General features: G+C 43.6%; 1 long non-coding RNA gene across 1 annotated transcript in view; it reads right to left on the reverse strand.

Moving 5' to 3' along the window:
* Positions 1-7768: 7768 nt before the first annotated feature.
* The window catches only part of LOC138748311 (uncharacterized), a 45282-nt gene continuing 36526 nt past the window's right edge, over positions 7769-16524 (reverse strand). The window contains exon 4 of the long non-coding RNA XR_011347928.1: positions 7769-7923. This is a non-coding gene — a long non-coding RNA (uncharacterized lncRNA). The remainder of the gene's footprint in view (positions 7924-16524) is intronic.

Here is a 16524-nt window from a genome sequence, read left to right on the forward strand (position 1 = left end):
CTTGGAGAACTCCTCTATGCTCTACAGAGGTGACGGACCTCCCACAGGACTGTGAATCAAATAAAGGGAATTGGCTACAGAAAAGTCTGAGTCCTTCATTCCTCAAGAGATTGGGATCTCACCCCAGACCCTGGCTCGAGGATCGACATCGATCCTCCACAACCTGTATCAGGGGCTATCGGGCAGGAGACCCAGGCAGGAGGACCCTGCATAGCACAGAGAGAGGCCACCTTCAACTGCCGGCTTCAATTGATGTCAACAACAAGACTGGGTCAATTCAATTGTGGTAACTTAACCTCAACTAGGTCTGTAATAATCCAAAGAGGGCTTCAACTGATGGCTTATTGGGCAATTAGGAGCTGGCAAAAAGTAATGGCCTTCCCAGCAGGGAGCACAACCTGTGCAGAAGTTGTAAAGTAATGCTTTGAACAGTATATGGAGCACATGTGTTACAACCTAAACCAGCAGCAATAGAAATTCACCAAAACAATGGTATCTCCAAAACAATAATTTTTATTACTAGTAATAATAAACATTTCTTACTTAACTCTAAACTTAACCTCATTTTGTGTGTGTGTGTGTGTGTGTGTGTGTGTGTGTGTGTGTGTGTGTGTGTGTGTGTGTGTGTGTGTGTGTAGCAGGAGTAAACCACAGAGCTCTTTGAATCCACTCCGCCATGATTAATGCCGTAGATGGCTCTGCCTCTGTAAAGCCCTTAGCAAAGCAGTTTGCAGACCAATATAAACTGAGATTTGTTAGCGATCAATGTGAATTGAACAGAACCTAGGGGAGAAATCGCAGCATATGATTAAAAAGAACTAGACAGGTATATGGACGGGAGGGGTGCGGAGGGCTATGGGTTGGGCGCAGGTCAGTGGGGCTAGGCAGAAAAATAGTTTGCCGTAGACTAGAAGGGCAAAGGGCCTGTTTCTGTGCTGCAGTGTTCTATGGTTCTGGTTCTAGGGTAATTGGTCGGTTTTGGTCTCCAGGCTTTCAAAGCCAGGAGAAGTGTAGCAGATGGTGAGTGATACGTGGTCACTTTAGAACAATGTGCAAGTGGGGTAATCTTCTGAGAAGGAAACTGAAAGAGTGGCCCTTTTGCATATGTGGTAATGGACAATCTGCACATCTTGCTAGTAACCACTGTCTCCTCTGCAGTCACTTGGAGGTACCAATGATGTCAGCCTACCCTATACATGTGTATAATAAGTGGAAATTCAGCCTCCTGTGAAAAAGAGAATCTCAGGGTTGTACGTGATGTCATGTATGTACTCTGACTATAAATCTGAATTAAATTGGCTAACCATATACCATGATAAATAAAGGGTGTGTTAACTGATCACTGCCCTCACCAAAACAATCATGAACTCAATGTTCACCAACTTAAGTCATGACATCCCTTCCAGCGATACACAACTGTTCCTGATTCAAAACAAAGAATAGTCGATACCATGTAAAAGCAGACCCCTATTTTTGGCCCCAGCCACCACCCACCAGAGCTCCCGATGCCCTGACTGCTGTCTCTCACCTCAGCCCTGGCTGTCCACCCACTGGACCTCCTGACTTGCCGACCAGGGACTCTCGCCTTGGCCCCAGCCATCCATCCATCCAAACTCCCGACGCTCCAACCATGGATCCTTGGCTCAGCCACCCACCCACAAGAGCTCCTAATGCTCCAAACGCGGATTCTTGCCTTGGCCACCCACCCATCCAAGCTCCCGATGCCTGAATTCAGGCTTACCCCACCGTCCCGGCCATCCAAGCATCTGACACCTTGAACGACGTAGGTTCTTACAGGGTCAAAAGTAGTGTGTATGTAATAGTCAACTCCCTAAACTTTGGAGACCAACTCTAAAAATTGGTCTCCAAAATTGGTCCCCAGGGCGAAATGGTTGGTGTATCAGTTAGTGCAATGCCTTTACAGTGTCAGTGATCAGAAAGAGGGTTTGAACTGTAGAAGCATACAATGCTACATCACAGAAAACAGGCTATTTGGCCACTCTAGTCTGTGCCAACCATCATTTCCCTCATCCCGCTGACCTTCTCCCATTCCATAACCCTCCAGTTCCTTCCATCCAACCATCTATCCAATTTACTCTTAAAACACATGATCAAACCTGCTTACTGATCCAATTCACAAATGTACCGAAGGGTGTAGGTTAATTCGGTGTAAATTGGGCAGCACGGACTCATGGGCTGAGGTAGCCTGTTACCGTGTTGTATGTCTACATTTTTTAAATTAAAAAAATTCGACTACTCCATAAGTAAATATGGTAAATATTCATTTTGCAACATTTTGTCATTTGTTTTGAACGCTTCCACCAGCATTGTCTCCGCTCCATCCTCAACATTCATTGGAGCGACTTCATCCCTAACATCGAAGTACTCAAGATGGCAGAGGCAGACAGCATCGAATCCACGCAGTTGAAGATCCAACTGCGCTGGGTAGGTCACGTCTCTAGAATGGAGGACCATCGCCTCCCCAAGATCGTGCTATATGGAGAGCTCTCCACTGGCCATCATGTCAGAGGTGCACCAAAGAAGAGGTACAAGGACTGCCTAAAGAAATCTCTTGGTGCCTGCCACATTGACCACCGCCAGTGGGCTGATCTCGCTTCAAACTGTGCATCTTGGCGCCTCACAGTTCGGCGGGCAGCAACCTCCTTTGAAGAAGACCGCAGAGCCCACCTCACTGACAAAAGACAAAGGAGGAAAAACCCAACACCCAACCCCAACCAACCAATTTTCCCCTGCAACCGCTGCAACCGTGTCTGCCTGTCCCGCATTGGACTTGTCAGCCACAAACGAGCCTGCAGCTGACGTGGACATTTACCCCTCCATAAATCTTTGTCCGCGAAGCCAAGCCAAAGAAGAAGAAGAAAGAACAGCTAAATAAATAATTTTAATGCGAGTCTTCATCCATTTTGAGAACCTGGGTTAAAGTTGGTCTGAAATAGCAGAGTGAAGGAACTCCAAACAACCGAGTTAAGCTCATTTTCACAGAGAATAATTGCAAAGCGCCTCAGTGCCAGTGTGACAACTGAGTGGAGAACTACAACAGCAAGTGCCATGCTGATACTAATTCCATGCTAATCTAATTATCACTCCTCGACTGTCATCTCAATTCGAAAATATTGGATTTGCTTTCATGAATTAACTCAATTTACAGAAGTATTGTGAGATTTGGTTAAAAATGGACCAACAGGCATAAAGTGATTATCGCACTTTCAGACTAGGGATTCTTTTGTTGGCCTCATTTAATTCTCTTAGCTGAAGGTAAGCACCATGCACATTGAAAATGGCTACTGGGGTGTCTAAATACTTTGCCTGAAAAAATATGATTTATTGCACTGAAGTAAATCAAAAACGTGACTGGTCATGGATGCTCCCGATCATTGGGAGCTAAGTTCTGATTTTCTTTCCTCTACAGTAATTGACTTTCTATTGGCAGATAACCTTTTGGCATTTTAATGTCCCCTTCAGCCAATGGGAGATCACATGCCACTAGCAATGATTTGTGACCAGATGCAGCTAATGCACATTGAAGCTCACTCAGTCACACACTTGATACCCTTCTCATTGTCCATCTTTAACACTGTTTATTGCCCATTAAGTTTGTAAAAAGTGCACAGGGAGGAGGTTCTGTTGAAAGAGGCTGAGAGCGCAGTGGACAAAGAGCTGCTCACAATGCAGTGAAAGGAAATGTAGAGCAAAAGCCAAAAGTATGACAGGGGGTTTCAGCCATGATCTTGGTGAATGGTGCAGCAAGTTCAAAAGGTCATATCCTGTCCTTACATTATTTTGCACTGCACTTACTGCATTCAAATGCTGTCCATCACCCATCCACATAGAAATAGGAGGGACTGACAAAACTGAATATTTAGACCATGTGCTCTGTAGCATTTATACTTCCACCACTTTCCGTATCACCTTATTCCTTTTTCCATCGTTTGTTTAACCACTTTCCTTACATACTTAACTTCAATAGCTCCTTCTTGCCTCAGGTTTGACATTCCCATCACTCTGAATATCCTTCTGAGTTAAAGGTGCACAAAATCGGGACAACTTTAGATGAACTACGTCGAGAGTAGCTGCTCCTTTTACTTTAGAATCCAAGGAATAAGGAGTTCAAATTTCAGGTAAACAATAAAAGAGGGGCGTGAGAAAAGAAGGATTTTGCGCTTAAAGCTATTCGGACTGATTGTCATTGTCAATAGGAGTGGTGGAAACAAAGTCAGCCAGTAACTTCAAATGGGTTTTAGTGGGGTCCTGAGATTTTCAGAACCTAAAAGGAACATGCAGAGAGTTGATGGGCCGTGGCCTTTCTCTGAATCATTGCAATTCAATGATTCTTTACTGGATACATTCATTTTATATTTATGGTCTAGGGATCCAGTCTTTGATCTTCCCGAACAACTCATCATAACTTCAAGGACACAGAGGTCTGCACTTCAGGGAGAGATTGAGCAGGCTCGGACTTCATTCCTTGGAGTGCAGAAGGATGAGGTTTGATCTCATCGAGGTATACAAAATCATGAAAAGAATAGATTGGATGAATATAGAGAGTCTTTTGCCCTGAGTAGGGGAATGGGTAGCCAGAGGATACAGGTTAAAGTGGAGGGAAGAACATTTTCAGAAGACCTGATCAGCATCCGCTGACGATACCACAGTAGAGGGTTGCATAAAAATGGGATGAGGAGTCATCATTCAGGACCAAGACTGAATGGTGCGCCAACAACAACCTTGCAATGTGCATGTTGTGTGGAGTTTTGTTTGCACCACCAATAAGTGGAAATTCAGCCTCCTGTGAAAAAGAGAATCTCAGGGTTGTACGTGATGTCATGTATGTACTCTGACTATAAATCTGAATTAAATTGGCTAACCATATACCATGATAAATAAAGGGTGTGTTAACTGATCACTGCCCTCACCAAAACAATCATGAACTCAATGTTCACCAACTTAAGTCATGACATCCCTTCCAGCGATACACAACTGTTCCTGATTCAAAACAAAGAACTCGACAACATGGTAGCTTCACCAGGATTGTAATCTTCGCCAGTTCATTCCTTCCGGCAGGACAGGACGAGGGCCAAATTTCTCTCCGGCAAATCCTTCCCTTCTGCTCTTTGTCGGGATCCAAATCTTTCTCATGGTTACTGCTTCATTTCCTGCATCTCCCTCTTCTTTCTATCGGCCAGAAGCTACATGTGGTAAAACCCGCACAAACACAGCTGGGAGGTGTCAGGCTGCTGGAGCCACAGAGTCTAGCAAGGTGGTAGGTTTGAATTATCAAATAGGCAGCATGTTGAAACTTTATCTGGTGAACTGCAGCCAAGAAACTCATTTCACAGAAGAATTGTTATTCCCTTTCCCCAAGGCCACATCCATTCTCTTGTTCCCAACTGCCTCTTCTTCTCTGCGGTGAAGAGTCTGGTCTTTATAAGGTGCCTTTCACTTCATGGCATAAAGACAGTCACCGGCGCTCCCCGAAAACAAATGGCAGAGTGAGTCATTGAGTGGCAGTGGCAGGAGATGCTCACTGCTGGAGAGAATGACTGCTTCATCTGCCCACACAAGCAGTCACTATGTATCAGGAAAAGGGCCGGTATTTTGCTCAGCGCTCATCAAGAGTCATCAGCATTGGAGAGGTTGTTAAAATGCGAGTGGTGTTGCAGCTATTGTTGAGAAAGCGATTTCACTCTGTGGGAAGTTCACAAGCCAACAACAAACACATGAAGGTCCAGCTTGCCTGTATTCTGATTCTCGATCTTAGCCAAATTTAATGTTCAAAGTTGCAAAATCCTCAGTGTTCGAGATTGAATCAGAACTTATTACAAAAAAATAAATTGAGAAAAAGCAAACTACTCTAAAGGGAGTGAAACACTAAAGCCTGCAGATGTTGAGATTGTAGTCAAAACACACAGAAATGCTGGAGGATCTCAGCCGGTCTCGCAGCGTCCATAGGAGGTAAAGATAAATGACTGCCGTTTTGGGCCCGAGTCCTCCTTCAAGGAATAAGGAAAGAACAGGAAGGCATCAGAATAAAGGCTAAAGACTGGTAGATGGAGGAATCCAGGCCAAGAAAAGGTGTTAATTGGTTAAGAGGAGAGGTGAGAATTGATTTTGGCTCTGTGAAAGGAGACAAAGGGAGAGAGAGAGAGAGAGCTGGGGGGAAGGAATCAGGAATCAGGGGAGAAGAGGAGGGGTGGGTTAATGGAAACTGGAGAAGTTGATGTTAATGCCAACTTTCTCATGCTCTCCTTTTATACTTAATACCTCCTGAAGCCACAGGTTTTATGAACTGCTATTGGCACATGTCCCACTACCCTCATGGCCTCCTGATTTTGTCCATGGCCCCAATTCTGTCCCTGCATGCCCTTTCGAACTGTAAAGGTTCCATTATTGTCACGTAATACTACATTTAAATTTGTCGCCGCCTTATCAAGTGCCCCTCACAGAAATGAGCCCCCCAGCGAGGACTGAACTTGCGATCCCTGGTTTACAAGGCCAGTGCTCTAACCACTGAGCTATCGGAATCCTTCAGCCAAAATTGTGTAGCCTTTACTTCCTTGTATTCTATTCTATGTTCCATTCTATTGGTTGATGCCATCTTGCCCTCGTTCCTTCCTATATTTTTTATTTTAAATTATTCTAATATGCATTTCATGTATGTGCATCAAAAAGTATTTGTCCTTTCAATGGACCTTCTGGAATACCACTGTCTACCATCGCTCAGTTTTTTTGGGGGAGGGTGGATTCCCCCACCCCACCCCCCCCCACCCACCTTCAAAACTGGTGCTTCTGCAAAATCAGTCTGCCAGCCAAAATGACCCTGCTATTCCATGAGACTCCATCTGGTTAATCACCCTATTATTTTCTGCTTGCATGAAATTCATGTAGATAACATCCACTGCATTTCCTCTTAATTGTTTCTGTTACCTCACTAAAAAATAGTTAGATGAGTCAACCATTATCTTCCCTTTCACAAATCTGTGCAACTCCCCTTAATTCAAATCTTTCAAGTGCCCTCGGAGAGTGTTACATTTGCCACGTCCTAATCCTTTTGTTCCATCCTCTTATCAAGAAAGTTTGGAAGATTCTAGAGAGCAGAATTTAAAGCCAGCTGTGGAATTGGATGAAAAGCACCAACTAGTCTTGGTAGTGATACGTGGATGTCATGTAAGTAGCCAGGTTACAAGGTAGGAAGGGGTTTTTTTTGGGGTAGGTTGGTGCAACATTGAGAGCCGAAGGGCCTGTACTGTGCTATAGTGTTCTATGCATGAACGTAAACACATGTAAAATTCAATGAGGGAGAGGATGAACAGGTGTGAGTGAGAGTGAATGTAAGAGTGTGTGTTAGTGTGCAGGAATAATTGTGAGTGAAAATATCAGAGAATGAGTCAGAGAGATATTAATTTGCACAGAAAAACCATCTCCCATGTAAAAGGAAAGAGATAACCGAACTAAAGAGGATTTTGAAGGAAAGGAACTCTCTGTTCTCAGTGAACACTTTAGCTTCCTATATGTCAGGAAGCAAAGTTGCAGTGAGTCATTTATTATTGAATAATATCCCAAACTTTGCCTGAATTGCACCACGGCTGAGTTTGATGAATACATTGGTGATGCATTATTAATTTTCAATACAAGGCCTAGAGTGTTGTCAATTAGAGAGAGTGTCCGTATTTTGATGGGGTCTAAATTAGAAGCACTCACCATTGCATAGATACTTTACCAATCATTCATCACAGAGCAGGAAAAAAGTGACAGGAAGAAAAAGCCACAGTCCGCACCTTCCATTCCATTTGCTTTTATCCGGTCATTTGACCGTGGCTCCGGATTGAACTGCAGTAACAAGCAGTGCTCTGAAGCGGTGCTGCAGGACTCCAGGGACTGCCGGGTGTCCTTGGGCTGAATTCCTTACTGGGAAAGGTGTAATAAAGTCAGCTTCACATCCTTTTGAAAACCCTTGACATATTCTCATTTCTCAATGAAATAAAACAGAATCATATAATTCCTGGCCAATTTGACATCTTTAGATTAGATAAAAATTTAAGAAAGGCATCCCTTTTTCTCGAAATGATCTAAAGTATTTCTGAATGTGTCAGACAATTTGTGCCTGCTCTTTACATCACCTTTCTACTGCTATGTAACAGGCAATGTATTTGGCTGTTAATTCCTTGTACACAATCTTTTTCTTTCAAAGTTGAGACAAGGGCAGCCGATATCACCAGAAAGATCCTTTAATTTTAAAAAATCAGAGAACTTACAAGAGAGACGTGCTGAATTGTCTTTCTTTGGCTCTTCTCGGGACTAGTTTTAATTTTCAAATTTAATTTGAATATTTTTTCTATTTTAACCCTTGATGCTTTTTAAATTTTTTAAAGTAAGAATAAATTTAATGTTAAATTTAGACATACAGCACCGTAACAGGCCCTTTCGGCCCACAAAATTGCACTACCCAATTACACCCAATTGATCTATAATCTCTGGTATGATTTAAACGATGGGAAGAAATCAGTGCACCTGGAGGAAACCCACACAGACATGGAGAGAACGTACAAACTCCTTACAGACAGCGCTGGATTCAAACCCCGACCTGATCGATGACACTGTAACTAACTGTATTTCAGTTGATATATGGAGAATGGTTCACTCAGCTGCTCAATGTGACCTGACGTTCACACCACTCAAAAACACTCTGCTCGTCAGTCTTCATGTTTCCAGGATAGTTGGACTGAATGGCCTCACTCTGCTCATGACACCACCATGGCTGGAATGTTGATGTTACAGTAACAAACCTGCTGAACTATCAGGAATGACTTTATTAACGTCAACTTCAGTTAAAAAAAAAATGTGCAACTGTTCAGCAATGAGCATAGCCTTGCATTTGGGTTGGTCTATGAAGGCATTTCCTTGATCTTTGTGAATCTGACGTATGCGCCACAGTGTCCCAAATGGCCATAATCACTCACAGCCACAATGTAGGCAGCGGTATCCAAAACCTACTTGGATCCTCCCTGCACTGGATCTTTCACTGGCCACTTAGAACTTGTGGTGGATTCTATTTGGCCTTCTTAGCTTCATCCTGGTTGAATTCACTTTGATGATGATGAAGTCTAAGGCTCCAGAGGGGTTGAGAATGGCTACTCTGAACATCAGGCCAACAAATTGGTATTAGCTCTGAGGGTATGATAAACTGTTCGATTTTAAAGGGTCCCAAACTCCTGGATGAACATAAAACATCCCAAGTTACCATTCAAAGAACAGAAGGAATCTTCCTCGACTCCAGACCCATTTGCTACTCTTTATCAATTTTATTATGTTTACTGTCAGGGGCAGCTTGCTTTGTGCAAATTTCCTGCCACCTTTCCCGATACTATAGTAGTTCCTGTGCTTCAAGTCAAGAGTCAATAATAATACTTCTAGGAGTAAACAGTGACATAAAGCTTTTGACTTGCCGCACTTGGTTCCCAGATTCACTCCTGATCTTGATTGCTGTCTGTGTGGAGTTTGCACATTTTCCATGTAACCATGTGGTGTTTCTCCGGTTCCCCCCCCCCCCCCCCAAGGATGTACAGGTCACTTGGTCAGATGGCGACTGTAGATTGCTGCAAGCATGTTGGTTGAATCTGGAGGAGTTGATGAGAAGGTGGAGAGAATGAAAAATGGGATGGATTTAGGACAATTTAATTTCAGGCGGTTCATGTTCAGCAGGAACTTGCTTTCTGTGCTGCATCTTTCCATGTGAAGTGTTAAAACTTAGATTTATAAATTCAGACTTACAACAGGGTAACGGGCCGTTCAGCCCATGAGCTCATGCCGCTCAATTACACTCAATTGACCTACAACCCCAGTACATTTTTGAATGGTGGAAAGAAACCACAGCACCCAGGGGAAACTCATGCAGACACAAAGAAAACGTATAAACTCCTTACAAACAGTTCTGGATTAGAACCCAGTTGCTGGCGCTGTAACTGGCTGCCTAAATCATTTGGCTGTAAAGTTCTCCAGGACATTCTGAGGACAAGGATGTCCTACAAGTAAAACATTGCCCTCCTTTAACTCAACTTTCAGCTGATCTCAGGTGTAACCGGTTTCCTAGTTCAATGTGAAACTGGCAGAAATGGTCCTCACACCCCAGCTATTTTGTCTTTCTTTAATACTAATGACAAAAGAGTTTAGGACTGCTTTCAAATGTAATCCAAGACCAACGTCAATCTCATTAAACTCTGTCAGCGTAGTAGGGCAAATCCAATAAATATTAGATATAGATTGGTTCAATGCAATTTTTTACATCAATTGCACCTTACTCAACAAAATTAAATCAATTAAAATCAGATCTATCAGATAAATGTTTTAGGTGTAATACTTCTACATGGTCATGTTCAAAATTGAGGCCATTTTGGACAGAATTAGGAAAATTTCTAGAACAAGTTACGGGAATTAAATGTTCTTTTTATTGCGTTATATTTTGGCAATAAGACCAAACTTGAAATTTAACTTTTTTCCAAAAGGAATTTGTGAAAATTGTGTTAGCAGTTGCAAGAAAAATCAGATTCCCATTTAGGAGTGGAAAGAAGGCATGGGGGAAATATCTAGCTGTATACCTCTCGAAAAGGTTACATATAATTTAAGGAATAAAAATGATATTTGTTTGAAAATTTGGTGCCCGCACTTACTTACTAATTTATAAAAAGGGTTTTCCCTGAACCTCATGGAACCTTGCTATCTCCTTGGGGTAAGTAAATGAATGATATCGAGAAGGCAAAGTTGAGTGAAATGGTGGCGATATTTTGGTAACCAGGCTTGTATTTCTTTTTCTTTGTACTCTTTTATTTCTATCTTTTTCTTTTTTCTATTCTTTGGGGATTATTATTTGGGGGGAAGGGGATGGTGGGATTTTACAGGGTATAATATGTAACATGTAGAATTGATTTGGAATGTATGACTATTAATTTTGTATTTGGATATTAATATGTATGGAAATTTAAATAAAATATATTTTAAAACTCTGACAGCTTCAGACCATCAACTTTAGCCAGTGCTGAGGGACTGTGTCACTGCCACGGTGAATCTGTCACTTCAAGTGTCTGCAAGGGATCCAAAGACAGCAGTGCCCAGCCAACATTCAGTCCCCCCCACCCCCTTACATCACTGAAAGAACTGGTGTGTTGGCCATATTGTTCTGAAAGTGAACTGGTCATCGATTGTCTGCTTAAAGGCAGCGAGTGGATTTCACAACCACTTCACTGAAAGAGGATTGGGTACAACACCTTCTGTCACTGCACTTGCTGGTCTCTGCTAAAAGAAAGAGATGAAGTTCATCGAGTTCACAAACACTGGAGATTTGTTGGGTCAAATGACCAGGTCTGAAGCCGTACCAATAGCTATGTTCACACGAACTTATGAATGTATGAATTAGAGAGAGAGTCAGCCCTTCAGCTCTGCTGAATCCACTACTTGATCTGAAGATGCTGATCTGATTGTAACCTCCACTCAACATTCTTTCTCTCTGCAGAAACCTTTCATCTCCTTTCTTATTAAAACCCTATCTATCTCTACCTTAAATCTTCAAAGATTCTGCTTAGATTTAAGTCCCTTTGAGAAAATATCTTTTGCCTCATTTCTAGATTCTCCCACAGGAATTAGCAACCTCTTTATTTCCACTTTGCTAAGACCCCTCAAGACACAAGATTCGGGGTTCCTTTATTGCCACGTAATAGTGTGGAACATATATACATGAAATTTTCTTCTTCCTGCCGTAAGGCAGCTGTTAGGGCCCCTTTAAAATAAATGTGACAGGCCCCGCAATACCTTAATGCAGCACCTTAATACTGTCCTTACATCAACCCAAGCATTCTGGATATCACTCTAGTAACCCCTCTTTAAGCTGCTTCCCGAACAATAATACCCTTTGTTAAGTAAGCAGACTATTATTTTATGATGTAATGAAGATGTGATCGTGCCATTGCCATAAACAGCTCTATTCCCCTCACAATGCTCCTTCCCTTATTCTTTCTAAAGTGCTTTCCTCCCATGGCTATTTCTGATTAATTCTGCTCGGGACTGTCAGTTTTATTTTTGACCTTTGTCCTGGATTTTAACCTATCCCCTTGGCCTTTCATGAAAATAAAATTATAGCAGCCAGTTCTGCAAAGTGCATTCCACATCTGCCTTTTAACTGGGAATCCCGGGGCAGAGGGGAGCCTTTAGCAAAAAGGAGTGGGACTTAATAGGAGCCTTGTTGTGGCAGGCAACACATTTCCTGCAGCTGATCAATCATTGCCAGGAAACAAACAGCACTAAATGTCTGTCCACTGATCCTGATGGGCAATAAAGACTCAATTAGTGTCAAGAACTAAACCCATTAACTTATGCAGGAGATGCGTGTCCATCCCATCTTCGCGGAGATAGTCGCTTCCATCCTGACCAGTGGTAACGTCACTCAGGACTTGAAAAGCAAAGACCCATGAGGCTTCCAGCGCTGAAGATGTGAGGAGTTCAAAGTGTCTGTGATACACCTGGAGTTTTGGCAGAGGCCGTTAATTCTAACTCGATTTCTCCCCTTTTCCTTCTCCAAGTGATTGTCCTCTAGATAGTTCTCAGTTCATATGATCTACCAGTGGAGATAAATCTCCACTATGTGGAATGGAGAAAGGTCAGGACCACTGATATCAGGTCACCCCAGAGCACTTTATAGCTAATAAAACCTTTTCTATTGAATACGGTAAAAATACTTTGTTTTCTGCTCAGTCCAGGACATAGTGATGAGATCATAGCCAGGCAGCCTGCGTAGGAAGGATTACCATTGAACTGGAGGGCCAAAACTTCTCTTCACCCATCTTCTTCTTTGATGAGGATATTGGGAACAAATGGATGAGAAAGACTAATCAATTTTCTTGGCCTCCTCTATGATGATAAATTGCAATTGGAAATGAAAAATAAAGCTTATGAAGCAAGGTTAGCAGAGCGAGGGCTTTTCTCTTCAGAGCATAAAAGGATGAGAGGTGACTTCATACAGGCCTATAAGATTCTCAAAGGCATAAAGTAGAGAGACTGTGTCTTTTCCCCAAGGCAGGAGTAGCAAACACCAGAGGACATCTATACTAAGAAAAGGGAGGCAAGTTTAGGGAAGACATCAGGGGTAGGGTTTTTTTTTTTTACAGCCGGAGTTGTGGGTGCCTGGAACGCCTTACCAAGGGTGATGGTGGGGACTGGGACATTAGGGCCATTTAATAGACTCCTGGACAGGCACATGGATGAAAGAAATATAGAGGGTTATGAAGTAGGGAGGGTTTTGTTTTATTTTTGGTAGTATATCAATATCTGAAGTCCCTGGGCTGTGCTGTAATGTTCCATGCTCTATGTTCTAATAACAAGATAATAATGGAGTTCGAGCACAAGAAATCCAGTTGCTGGAAACCTGAAATAAAACAGAACATGCTCAGGCTGTTCAGCTGATCGGGCTGCATCTGGAACAAGAAACCAAGTTCATGTTTTGTGTCGGTTGCACATGAACAGGACAGACAAAGTTCATTGATCCAAAAAGTTAAATCTGGTTTTCTCTCTCCACAGATGCTGCCTGACCCACAATAATGAGACTGTTTACCAATGCACTGTGCATCAGATGGTAAAGAGGTTGCTTATTACTCTATGAGCAGTGAGGAAACTTAAAAAAATTTAAACATACAGCACGGTAACAGGCCATTTCGGCCCAGAGCCCATGCCTCAATTGCACACAATTAACCTACAATCCTTGGTAAGTTTTTGAAGAGTGGGAGGAAACTGGAACACCCAGAGAAATCCCACGCAGACACAGGGAGAATGTACATACTCCATAAAGATGAAGTCACAAATCGCTGGCGCCGTACAGTGTAGTAGTGATATAACTACTACACTAGCCGCACTCCTACTGGCCTACTGGAGGGGGTAACCACTGTACCTTCAGGTAGGCAACCTGGGAGGCTGGCCCCACCTGCCCGCTGTCGATCAACGGTTCAAATAAAAACTCATGCCAGCCCCTTTGGTAGTCAGTCGAGCACGTGGAGCCAGGAAGTTACAGAGCTTAAGCTGATTAAAGCCTCTTGTACAGTCTATGAACCTAGAGTCTGAATTATTGGCACAGCAGTGCTCACAAGCATTGCGCTAACCACTAGTCTAACTGTGTCACCCCTTATGAATATTCAAAGTAGCAACCCAGAAAAGAATGAATCCAATTCTTGACAGATTCCGATCTCAGCTGATCTTTAACTAAAGGTCCAAAACTTGGAAGTCTGAAGACGCTGTGATTGTAGTCAAAACATAGAGATGATGGAGGAGCTCAGCTGGTCTTGCTGTGTCCATAGGAGGTAAGGGTATATTACTGACATTTCGGGCATGAGCCCTTCCTCAAGGTAAGAGCAAAAGGCAGAAAAGTGTCTGTTTAAAGGCTGGAAGAATGGGAAGGGGCGGAATACAGACCATCACATCAAAGGTGTTAATTAGACATGGTAAGAGGACAAGAGAGAGGAAAGGTGAGAATTGATTTTAGCTCCGTAAAAGGAGACATAACCAAAAGGGGGGGGGGGGAAGAGAGAGGGAGAGAGAGAGAGATGGGGAAAGTTAGTGGGGATGTGAGAGACCAGTGGTTCTCAACTATTTTCTTTCTACTCACATACCACTTTATGCCATCGATGCTCTGTGACTAGTAAGGGATTGCTTAAACCAGTTTACCTATCTCGGCTGCACCATTTCATCAGATGCAAGGATCGACAACGAGATAGACAACAGACTCGCCAAGGCAAATAGCGCCTTTGGAAGACTACACAAAAGAGTCTGGAAAAACAACCAACTGAAAAACCTCACAAAGATAAGCGTATACAGAGCCGTTGTCATACCCACACTCCTGTTCGGCTCCGAATCATGGGTCCTCTACCGGCATCACCTACGGCTCCTAGAACGCTTCCACCAGCGTTGTCTCCGCTCCATCCTCAACATCCATTGGAGCGCTTTCATCCCTAACGTCGAAGTACTCGAGATGGCAGAGGTCGACAGCATGGAGTCCACGCTGCTGAAGATCCAGCTGCGCTGGGTGGATCACGTCTCCAGAATGGAGGACCGTCGCCTTCCCAAGATCGTGTTATATGGCGAGTTCTCCACTGGCCACCGTGACAGAGGTGCACCAAAGAAAAGGTACAAGGACTGCCTAAAGAAATCTCTTGGTGCCTGCCACATTGACCACCGCCAGTGGGCTGATCTCGCCTCAAACCGTGCATCTTGGCGCCTCACAGTTTGGCGGGCAGCAACCTCCTTTGAAGAAGACCGCAGAGCCCACCTCACTGACAAAAGGCAAAGGAGGAAAAACCCAACACCCAACCCCAACCAACCAATTTTCCCCTGCAGCCGCTGCAACCGTGTCTGCCTGTCCCGCATCGGACTTGTCAGCCACAAACGAACCTGCAGCTGACGTGGACATTTACCCCCTCCATAAATCTTCGTCCGCGAAGCCAAGCCAAAGAAGGAAGAAAGAAGAAGGTGGTATGTGGGTGGGAAGAGAAGGTTGAGAATCAATTGGTCCAATTGTTACTGAAATATTTTGCTTGAGAAAAATTGTCATTTCCCCATTTCATTTGGAGTTATGAAACCATGCACACAACGAGTCAATTAGGTACAATTAAAACAGTGGATTTCATACATTTTCTTCCACCCACATACCACCTTAAGCAATCCCTTACTAATCACAGACATAGGGAATACTTAAGGTGGTATGCGAGAAAGAAAAAGGTTGAGAACCACTGCATTAGAGGGTCGCCAGATGGAATATGAGATGTTGTTCCTCCAATTTGTGGGTGGTCTCAGTCTGGCAGTGCATGAAACAATGGACAGACCTGTCAGCAAGGGAATGGGAGTGGGGAATTGAAATGCATAGCCACTGGGAGATCAACACTTTTTTGTCTTGTGTTTTTATCTCACATCTCAAAGCACATCTCCTGTTTTTCACTGGTGACCCAGAGAACGCTGTTCCTGTGCAATCAAATAGCAATAAACTTGATTATTGCGACAGGCACAGAGGAGATGCTCAACAAAGTGATCTCCCAGTCTGCATCCAATCTCCCCAATGTGGAGGAGACCACAACAGAAGCACCAGATGCAGTAGATGACCCCCTACAGATTCACAAGTGAAATGTTGCTTCACTTGCAAGGACTGTTTGGGGCCCCAGATGGCGGTGATGGACAGTGGCGTCCCTCGAGTCGGTGTCACCTGGCACAGTAATACATGGTGTCACCCACCTCCCCACCCCCCATGGACCAAGTGTATGAGTGTACTGAGCATAGGAGAAACAGGTGTGTGTTCCTTGCATGTCCAGGGTGACGCCGGTGATAATGAGTTGGGGGGACAGGGGAGTGACAGTAGCGGTGCTGGGAGCAGTGGCGCTGAGCGGGGGAGGTTGGCGGCAGCAGCAAGCCAGTGTTGGGGGAGGGGGGCTCTGACCACAGCTCATTAGAAGGTTCAAAAAAGTAAAAGAGCATTGAGTTTTAGCC

Source organism: Narcine bancroftii, chromosome 13 (genome assembly GCF_036971445.1).
Source record: "Narcine bancroftii isolate sNarBan1 chromosome 13, sNarBan1.hap1, whole genome shotgun sequence".
Classification (NCBI taxonomy): domain Eukaryota; kingdom Metazoa; phylum Chordata; class Chondrichthyes; order Torpediniformes; family Narcinidae; genus Narcine; species Narcine bancroftii.